This window comes from Arachis ipaensis, chromosome B6 (assembly GCF_059453495.1).
Source record: "Arachis ipaensis isolate K30076 ecotype BB chromosome B6, ASM5945349v1, whole genome shotgun sequence".
Lineage (NCBI taxonomy): Eukaryota > Viridiplantae > Streptophyta > Magnoliopsida > Fabales > Fabaceae > Arachis > Arachis ipaensis.
In genome coordinates, this window is record NC_142441.1 from 25738434 (window position 1) to 25749965 (window position 11532).

Below are 11532 nucleotides of genomic sequence, written 5' to 3' on the forward strand. Positions count from 1 at the left end.
TATTTCTTTAAATAAAAAAATTGAAAATGAATAGCTTATAATTAAAAAGAGAGAAAAATATGAAAGTACCTCTATTGTTGTATAGAGACAATCTAAAAAATAACAATGTAAATGGAGTAAAGAGAAAATTTATAAATGTGACAAATAAAAAAATTAAATTTAAAAATCGAAACGGTTAAGAAGTCACTTAATTAAAAATTAGTATCAGAATTTCAAATTTTAAATTTTTAATTAGAGTTTACTAATTAGCTAGTACAAATTTTAAATTTTTAAATAAAATTTTCTAATTAAACGTTCGTTGTTTATCAGGAATATAAGAATTTGTTAATTTAAAAATGATTTTATTAGTTTCGTCATAAATAGTGGCAATCCTATTATTTGTCGATAAAAATAAATAAAATTAAATACAATCTAAAAATTAATAACCTTATAAATTACTTATAAATTACGTAAATTTAGAAAAAATATTTAAAAAGAGAAAAAATAAAAATACTTCTATTGTGCAGAAATAATTTAAAAGATGACAATATAAATTGAGTAAAGAGAAAATTTATAAATGTGGCAAGTAAAAAAATTTAAATTTAAAAATCGAAACAGTTAAGAAGTCACTTAATCTTTATAGTAATACAAATGGGGAGCTCATATACTAATGTGGCGCTCATACGTTGAGTCTGGGAGTTTATTTGCTTAGGTTGTTATTTTCAAAATTTAAATTATTTATTTGGGTTGTTATATTTAGGTTGTTATTTTTTAAATTTTAAATTTTTTTATTTAGGTTGTTATTTTTTAAATCTTAGATTATTGTACTTAGGTTGTTATTTTTTAAATTTTAACAGTATTTTTTAAAAATTTCTTGATTCTTTTTAGCACTATTTTTTAAATATTTTTAGATTTTTCAAAAATTGCAGCTACATACGTAAATTTAAATATATTTACATTAATTTAGAATTTTAAAAGTTGTTAATATATTTATTTACTTTATCTGCAAATTTAATTCAAATTTAAATTAAAGTCAATCAAATTTAAAGAATTTTAGCTATGAGTCAACTATAAAAGTCTAAGTTATGAGATATATGTAGCACCACAATTCAAAGTACATCAAACCCCTTTCTTTACATACATCCAAAATCTAAAATTTTTCTACTTATTCCAATGGATGGTATTCACAAAATCGCAGAAATCAAACCTACAATCAACAATTTGTGTGTACGTATACGAGTGATACGGTTATAGACACTACCAAGTTACAGTAATTCTTCATTGCCATACTCAATTGAGATGGTTTGGCTCGATGAAGACGTGAGTTTTCTACTAATATTTTTTTATTTTATTTTAAATTTATATTATTTATATTTTAAATTTGTTTGTTTATCCCCATCTAATTATTCTTTGATTTTTGTTTATCAATTCTAGGGAGGAAAAATACACGACTCGGTTAAGAGGGTTCTTGTGTCTCGATTCGTGACAAGGAGGCAAAATAAGTTTTGGGAAAGAGTTGTGTAGAGATATTTGATCCACTCCTATTGGTAAGTTCTAACCAATATTTATTTCTAAAAACATTAGTGAAGATATTTTTAATGTTAATTTTAATATTATTTATTATTAATATATTATGTAATACCATGCAGAAAGGAGATTTATCGGATACACCTACACTTTTACTCAACCTAATTGATAAGACCTTCCTCTTCATCATTGAAGTTTAAATATCTGATAATCCACATTTTTCACCTTTTTATAAAGTTAAGAAGATGACTGATAATGTGAACCTCATAAATAAATTCAAAAAGGCTCACCCTATTTAAATTGTGAGTACAATTACTTTCTATTAAAAAGCATTTTATTTTTCTCTTCCTTGGTCATTAGTAGTATCTAATTTATAAATAATAATTAATAACTAATTATAATTTTAGGATGTTGACTACACCGGTGGTTTGCTTCTAACTTCAAAGGCTTCCTCAATCATTGAAAGGGAGAAAGTAGAAGGTGTTAAGGTATTTGTTCAAAAAATGAATTTTTTGTTTGTTTGTTTTCTCAAAGTTAGATCTTTATTTTATTAAAAAATATTATTGAGATAAAATCAAAGGTGAGAAGGAAGTCTTTAATTTAACGTAGTATTTTGTACAGAATTTGTTGCTTGAATTCTCCAATGAAATTGCAGACAATGATGAATCCGAAGTATTAAAAAATACTATTACACCAACCAAGCGACTATCCTCGGAGTCGGAAGATTCGAAGGTACAAGGAGATACCCCAACTTGCAAGAAGATCAAGATTGAGAATGAAACTTGAGAATTTGGATGCACATGTTTTAGAATCCCTTTTAGAGTATATCTAATAGAATAATGTCAAGCATATATTTGTTTTGGTGAAAAAATTATCTTTTCTTAAGTTGTTATTTTTTTTTTGGTTCTTTTGGATTTTTATGTTTGGAATTTAGAATTTTTTTAAATATAAATTGAAGTTATTTGGTTATTACTTATAGTTTTATTTTTAATTCGATTCACACCGTTGATATTCTGTTAATTTCTAATTTAGTATTTAATGTCATAAAGTTATAAATTTCTCATATGAATTATTGTTGATACCATTAAGTTAGTTATTGATTTTTAATGTGTACTTATTTTAAAAAGAAAATCTAATTATAATTTTTAATTAAAGTATTATGTTTAAAATTTTAAATTTAAATTCAAATAAACTTTTTTTTTAATTTTTAAACAAGCAATTGGGTTTGAGAATATTTTTTAGAATTTTATATAATTTATAAGCTACTATGCTAATTACAAAAGATTATATTAAAGTAAATAGAATTACCAGTCTTATTAAAATGTGAGATTATTTATACTATTTAAAAAAATTAATTCGACATTTTTTTATATTTAATTATGTTTCTAATGTTGTTCCGATAAAATTGAATTAATTTAAAAAATTTTATTTAACAATTTAAAATTTGTACTAACTAATTAGAAAATTCTATTTAAAAATCTAAAATTTGAAATTCTAATACTAATTCCTAAGGTTATTAATTTTTAGATTGTATTTAATTTTATTTATTTTTATCGACAAATAATAGGATTGACACTATTTATGACGAAACTAATAAAATCATTTTTAAATTAACAAACTCCTATATTCCTTATGAACAACGAATGTTTAATTAGAAAATTTTATTTAAAAATTTAAAATTTGCACTAACTAATTAGTAAACTCTATTTTAAAAATTTGAAATTTGAAATTCTAATACTAATTCCTAATTAAGTGACTTCTTAACTGTTTCGATTTTTAAATTTATTTTTTTTTATTTGTCACATTTATAAATTTTTTCTTTACTCCATTTACATTGTTATTTTTTAGATTGTCTCTGTATAATAATAGAGGTACTTTCATCTTTTTCTCTCATTTTAATTATAAGCTATTTATTTTCAATTTCTTTATTTAAAGAAATAAAAAAAGATTTTAACTATTAGTTGAATTTATTGACTGTGAGATTAAATTTATATTTATTTGAAAAAAGAAACTTTTGTGAAAAAATATATATTATTTTTCGTAAAATATATTTACGTAACTAAATATATGAAAATGAAAATAAAATTAAAGCCGCCATTGAAGTTAAACTGACCATTTAGTTATTTATTTATTGAGTAGAGATGCAGAAGAGTGAGGAGGTTGAATTCAAATAGGATAGTTGGTGAAATGGTTGGAAAAAAAATAGAGAGAAAATAAAAACTACATGGATATAAATATATAACAAAATATAATGATTGGTTTAGAATTTAAGATGGAATAGGAACAGAGAAGAAGGAGCAAATATGCGTGGTGGGTCATGAGTATTTTGGCCAAAGAAAATTCCATAAAATACAATATTTTCTATACATTATTTAGCTATTGACAAGTAATAAATTATTAGTTTATATTGTCTTCGTAATATTTTACTAAATTTGTTTATAAAAAAATTATAGGAAATCCGAGTGATAATTCCAATGGTGTGCATTTTGAATCGGTGTTGTCGGACATTACAAATAGCAGCATCAATACAGGTTGATTTTTGGATGAATTTTTTTAAAACTTGCTTATGTGAATATGCATTCACTTTATGAATTTTGATTTTCCTACCATTTATTCAATTATAAACTTTAACAGAAAATTTGTTCAAAACTAATGTCTCAAATTATTTTATTAGGTAATAACCCAACACCATATCGACCAAGATCTCCAACTACTAATCCACACTCTGTAGGTGAAAAAGAACAATATGCCAATATTAATAGTATTAGTAATTCGGGTATCACACGTGGAGCATATGATAGCCCATGTCATCAGACAAGTCAACAACAGCTTCAATAAACATCAAACAATATCGACCAGTTACAAAGCCAGCGTATGTTAATATGCTTTTATTACTTAAAGACCAAATATTTAATTTTTCAATCGGTCTATTAAAAAAAATCTTTGGTATATGCTATATAATTATTTTAGATTCATTGGAGCACTTAAATCGAATTAGATTGGCCTTCAATGATGAGATTAATCTTTCATTTGCCTGAAAAGCAAAATATCATCTTTAAAGACGATGATGATCTTGAGAAAATTGTGGAAGAAGAGGAAGAAAAATGTACGATGTTCTTAGCATGGATGGAGGCTAATAAAAAATTTGAATCATGTCAAATTTTGACATATGCTGAGTTTCCAAATCAATTTGTTTATGATAGAGAAGTAAGGAAATGACATCCACGCAAAAGAAGGTATTCTATCGGGAGGTTAATCTATGTTCCATCAGGTACAGATAATATTTATTATATGAGAATTTTGTTAGCTATTCAGAGAGGTTGCACAACATATGAGTCTATTAGGACAGTTAATGGAATTACATATTCTAACTTCCAAGATGCTTGGTATTCCATGGGACTACTGTGCGATCATAGGGAATTCATTACAGCTATTAATGAGGTAGCTGAACTTGCATCTGGTCATCAAATTTAAAACAAACATATACTTGGTATTATTCTATTAGATATACTCTAAAAGGGATTCTAAAACATATGCATCCAAATTCTCAAGTTTCATTCTCAATCTTGATCTTCTTGCAAGTTGAGGTATCTCCTTGCACCTTCGAATCTTCCGACTCCGAGGATAGTCGCTTGGTTGGTGTAATAGCATTTTTCAACACTTCGGATTCATCATTGTCCGCAACTTCATTGGAGAATTCAAGTCATAAATTCTATACAAAACACTACGTTAAATTAATGACTTCCTTCTCACCTTTGATTTTATCTCAATAATATTTTTTTTAATAAAATAAAGATCTAACTTTGAAAAAACAAACAAACAAAAAATTTATTTTTTGAACAAATACCTTAGCACCTTCTACTTTTTCCCCTTCAATGATTGAGGAAGCCTTTAAAGTTGGAAGCAAACTACCGGTGTAGTCAACATCCTAAAATTATAATTAGTTATTAATTATTATTTATAAATTAGATACTACTAATGACCAATGAAGAGAAAAATAAACTGCTTTTTAATAAAAAGTACACTTATAACTGTACTCACAATTTGAATAGAGTGAGCCTTTTTGAATTTATTTATGAGATCCACATTATCAGTCATCTTCTTAACTTTATAAAAAGGTGAAAAATGTAGATAATCAGATATTTAAGTTTCGACAATGAAGAGGGAGGTCTTATCAATTAGGTTGAGCAAAAGTGTAGGTGTATCCGATAGATCTCCTTTCTGCAGGGTATTACATAATATATTAATAATAAATAATATAAAAATTAACATTAAAAATATCTTCACTAATATTTTTAGAAATAAATATTGGTTAGAACTTACTAATAGGAGTGGATCAAGTATCTCTACACAACTCTTTCCCAAAACTTGTTTTGCCTCCTTGTCACGAATCGAGACACAAAAATTCTCTTAATCAAGGTGTGTATTTTTCCTCCCTAGAATTGATAAACAAAAATCAAAGAATAATTAGATGGGAATAAACAAACAAATTTAAAATATAAATAATATAAATTTAAAATAAAATAAAAAAATATTAGTAGAAAACTTACGTCTTCATCGAGCCAAACCATCTCAAGTGAGTATGGCAATGAAGAATTACTGTAATTTGGTAGTGTCCATAACCGTATCACTCGTATACATACACACAAATTGTCGATTGTAGGTTTGATTTCTACGATTTTGTGAATACCATTCATTGGAATAAGTAGAGGAATTTTAGATTCTGGATGTATGTAAAGAAAGGGTTTGATGTACTTAGGGCTGGCAATGGGTAGGGTAGGGTAGGGTTTGGACTCTACCCTAACCCTACCCGCGGGTTGAAAATTTCATTGAAACTCTACCCTACCCTACCCGCGGCTTGGGAATCTCTCAACCCTAACTCTACCCGCATCCTAAAGTTCTTAACCCTACCCTACCCTACCCTACCCGCAGAAATATCAAATTTTTTCAAAGTAAATATAAAATTCAATCATTTCGAATTTTATACATATTAATAACATAAAAAATAGAAAACAAATGCTCTAAATTACTAAATTAACTAACTAGTTTAGTGATTGCTTACTTATTATAAGTCATTACATAAAGAAAGTTGTGGGTTCAACTCTCACTTCCTTCACTATATACCTAATTTTTATAAAATATGTCATGTTATATATGAGATGCGGGTAGGGTAGGGTAGGGTACACCCTAAACCCGTACCCTACCCTACCCGCAGGCATACCCGGACCCTACCCTACCCTACCCGCAGCGGATCGAGTAGCTTACCCTACCCGAACGGGTTGGACCGGGTTGGGTACCCGCGGGTAGGGTATGAATTGCCAGCCCTAGATGTACTTTGAATTGTGGTGCTACACATATCTCATAACTTATACTTTTATAGTTGACTCATAGCTAAAATTTTTAAATTTGATTGACTTTAATTTAAATTTAAATTAAATTTACAGATAAAGTAAATAATATATTAATAATTTTTAAAATTCTAAATTAACGTAAATATATTTAAATTTATGTATCTAGTTGTAATTTTTGAAAAAAATCTACAAAAATTTAAAAGTTACTACTAAAAACAATCAACGTATTTTTAAAAAATTAGTGTTAAAATTTAAAAAATAACAACCTAAGTAAAATAATTTAAAATTTAAAAAATAACAATTTAAGTACAACAATCTAACATTTAAAAAATAACAACCTAAATAAAAAAATTAAAAATTTAAAAAATAACAACTTAAGTATAACAGTCCAAATAAATAATTTAAAATTTGAAAATAACAACCTAAGCAAATAATAATTTATAAATTTAAATCTAAAAATTTCTAGTGACAACATCTAAGCAAATAAACTCCCAGACTCAACGTATGAGCGCCACGTCAGCATATGAGCTCCCCATTTGTATTACTACTAATGTTAAACCCGTGCGATGCACGGGCTTATATTTTAATTTGACATGATAAATTAAAAATAGTATTTCATAATTATAAATTTTTTTAACTTTAGTATATTACATTGTCATTATATAATAAGTATTGAATATGTTATTTTATATTTATTTAAAATAAAATGCAAATAGAACAATTTAAAATCTATAATATTCTTGAACCATAAAAAAGAGACCTGAAAAGATAAGAATATATATAACTGTATTGGTACCATATCAATTGTGCACTAAACTTTATATTAAAAAAAACTAACAAAAGTTTATCGATAATATAATATTTTACTAACATCATTAGATAAACAATTGTCATATGATGTTGTGCTCTATGTTACACATTTCATTTCAAATCTGAAAGTATAGTTATAGATAAATTAGTTAAATTTACGATAAATATTCGTACAAAAGTGTAAATCATAACATGTTATTAAAATGAAAATACTATTTTTCTTACCTAAATATTATTAAAAACTTTTTTGAACATGATATTTGTTGTTGATGACTTTGGATTGCTATCTTAGCCTAGAATTAGAATGTTCAAGTCATTGCGACTCTTAACTGTTGACAAAGCAACCTAAAAAGTTGTCCAGAGGTGAATACTAATTTTGACAAGTAAAGTCCTACATGTGATAATGATTTACCACATAATAAAATAATTTAGTTTTTCAATATTTTTCTCCTCTTATATAGTATCCCGTCAGTTAATAATGTCCAAATTGCATTGTAAATAGAATTTGGTTTGCTAACGCTATTAGATATTAATAATATCACAAATAGTTTTCTCAATTGATGACCAAATAGCTGTAATGAATTTTCTATCGTCATACAGTAGTCTCAATGAATAAAAAACATCTTGAAAGTTAGGATATGTAATCCTATTAACTGTCCTAATAAACTCATATATTGTGCAACTTTCTGAACAGTTAACAAAATTCTTATATATTAGTATCACTTATACCCGGTGGAACATAGTTTAACCTCACAATAGAATACCCTCTCTCACGTGAATGTCATTCCTTTTTTTTTCTATCATAAACAAATTGATTTGAAAACTCAGTATACGTTAAAGTTTGACTTGCTTTAAATTTTTTGTTGGCCTCCATCCATGCTAAGAACATCGTACCTCTTCCTTTCTCTTATTCCATAATTTTCTCAAGATTGTCATTGTTTTTAAAGATGATATTCTGTTTTCCAGACAAATGAAGGTTAATCTCATCACTGAACGCCATCTTCGATGAATATCATAAGTCAAAGTTCTCCACACAGCCTCACGTGCAAACAAATACCCCCAATCATAAAATTTTTTGATCTCATAATAATCTAAGCATCCTCTCCACTGAAAGCTTCCTTTGAAACCTCAACTGCCACCTTGTCTGAACATTTATTCATGTACTTGAACAAATATTTGATAGTATTTGTCTTGTTGTAGTACTCTAACATGCGCTTGATAAGACATTAGCAGATATGTGTTATAAGAAATTACATTCTTATTATCCATATGGAATTCCCTCCTTTCAATAACTACTCTTGTATCTTATCTTCCATATGATGAGTATCCATCATAGTTAATAACTATGGTGTTATTGAATATTTTAGGATAATATTTGGTGTAGTACCATATTTCATGCAGGGAGATTTTGAGCAAATGGTACATGAATCATATATGTAGACACAGCTCTAAACAATTTTGGGTATCGAACAGGATCAGACAATCCTAACAATATTAACCGGTCAATTTAAGTTGTGTTTGTTATCTTGTGGTCTCCACTCCACAAAAAAATATGAATATGTGGTGAACCTCTCTTTTAGAATTCTACCATGTAGATCAATATAATAAAAAAATAAAAAAATAATATGTTATAAATAAACTATCTATTTTATATATATGCTTTGATAAATATATAACTATGCAAATAATTTAACAAAAAATTTTCTAAAAATAAGGTTAAATAATGAGCATACCTGCATCTAACACTTCGAATGGAATCCCTTACTTAAGATCAGAGGTTATCATGTCAAACTTAATTTTGAACACTCTACATAATATATCTGGTCGGTCTTCAACCTTTAATTTCTTTGGATTATTAACTCTACCAATCTCTTGCCAACTCGAGTTACATGTCATTCTGATTAAGAGATCTGGATATCCATATATTTCTTACAAATTGTTAGAGTATCTTGATAATTATTAAACATGTATCTCATGCTACCTGTGAAAGACGCGGATAGAGTACTAGGAGGGGTTTCAGTGATCCTTTTACTCAGCTGGCCCACTTGTGCTTCCAGATTTCTAATGGAGGACCTTGTTTCATTCATGAAACTTAGAGTGGCCTTAGATAGATCAGAGACTATGTTTGCCAAGCTAGATGGGGTCTGCTCAGAACTCTCTGTCTTTTGCTGAGTGGATGATGAAAAAGGCTTGCTATTGCTAAACCTGTTTCTTCCACCATTATTAAAGCCTTGTTGAGGCTTTTTTTATTCTTCCATGAGAGATTTGGGTGATTTCTCCATGAGGGATTATAGGTGTTTCCATAGGGTTCACCCATGTAATTCACCTCTGCTATTGCAGGGTTCTTAGGATCATAAGCTTCTTCTTCAGAAGATGCCTCTTGAGTACTGTTGGATGCAGCTTGCATTCCATTCAGACTCTGAGAAATCATATTGACTTGCTGAGTTAATATTTTATTCTGAGTCAATATGGCATTCAGAGTATCAATTTCAAGAATTCCCTTCTTCTGAGGCGTCCCATTACTCACAGGATTCCTTTCAGAAGTGTACATGAACTGGTTATTAGCAACCATGTCAATGAGTTCTTGAGCTTCTGCAGGCGTTTTCTTTAGGTGAATGGATCCACCTGCAGAAGTATCCAATGACATCTTAGCTAATTTAGACAGACCATCATAGAATATATCCAGGATGGTCCATTCTGAAAGCATGTCAGAAGGACACTTTTTGGTCAGTTGCTTATATCTCTCCCAAGCTTCATAGAGGGATTCACCTTCTTTCTGTCTGAAGGTTTGAACATCCACTCTAAGCTTACTCTGCTTTTGAGGAGGAAAGAACTTGGCTAAGAAAGTCGTGACCAGCTTATCCCAAGAGTCCAGGCTATTTTTGGGTTGAGAGTCCAACCATACTCTAGCTCTGTCTCTTACAGTAAACGGGAAAAGCATAAGCCTGTAGACCTCGGGGTCAACCCCATTGGTCTTAACAGTATCACAGATCTGCAAGAACTCAGTTAAGAACTGAAAAGGATCTTCAGATGGAAGTCCATGAAACTTGCAGTTCTGTTGCATCAGAGAAACTAATTGAGGTTTCAGCTCAAAATTGTTTGCTCCAATGGCAGGAATGGAGATGCTTCTTCCATGTAAATTGGAATTAGGTGCAGTAAAGTCACCAAGCATCCTCCTTGTATTATTATTATTTTCGGTTGCCATCTCCTCTTCCTGTTCGAAAATTCCTGTAAGGTTGTCTCTGGATTGTTGTATTTTAGCTTCTCTTAGTTTCCTTTTTAGAGTCCTTTCAGGTTCAGGATCTGCTTCAACAAGAATGTTCTTGTCCTTGCTCCTGCTTATATGACAAAGAAGGGAATAACAAAGAAAATATGGAATCCTCTATGTCACAGTATAGAGATTCCTTTGTGTGAGTAGAAGAAGAAAAGAATGTAATGTAAAGAAGAGAAGAGAAAAAACTTGAACACAGAGAAGGAGGTGGTGTTTGAATTTTTGGATGGGAGAGAAGTGTTAGTAGATGAATAAATATATAGAAGAAGATGAGAGAGAGAATTTCGAAATTTAATTAAAATGAAAATTAAAATTGAAAGTTAGATTTCGAAAATTAAAGTTGAAATTAAATTAAAATTAAAACAATTAGTTAATTAAAAAGAAATTTTGAAAAAGGAGAGAGGGAATTTTCGAAAATAAGAGAGAGATGATTATTTAGGTAGTTTAGAAAAAGATATGATTGAAACAAAAAGATAAGATTGATTGAAAAAGTTTTGAAATTTATTTTTGAAAAAGATATGATTGAAATTTAAAAAGATATGATTGAAACAAAAAGATAAGATTTGAAAATCAATTTTAAAAAGATAAGAAGTT

The 11532-nt window shown here is 28.2% G+C and overlaps 1 non-coding gene across 1 annotated transcript; it reads left to right on the forward strand.

Annotated features, from left to right (window-relative positions):
- The first annotated feature begins 10368 nt into the window (after positions 1 to 10368).
- On the forward strand, positions 10369 to 10476 carry LOC148554929 (small nucleolar RNA R71). The gene has a single exon (XR_015887594.1). It is a non-coding gene; the product is annotated as a small nucleolar RNA R71 (small nucleolar RNA).
- Positions 10477 to 11532: the final 1056 nt, after the last annotated feature.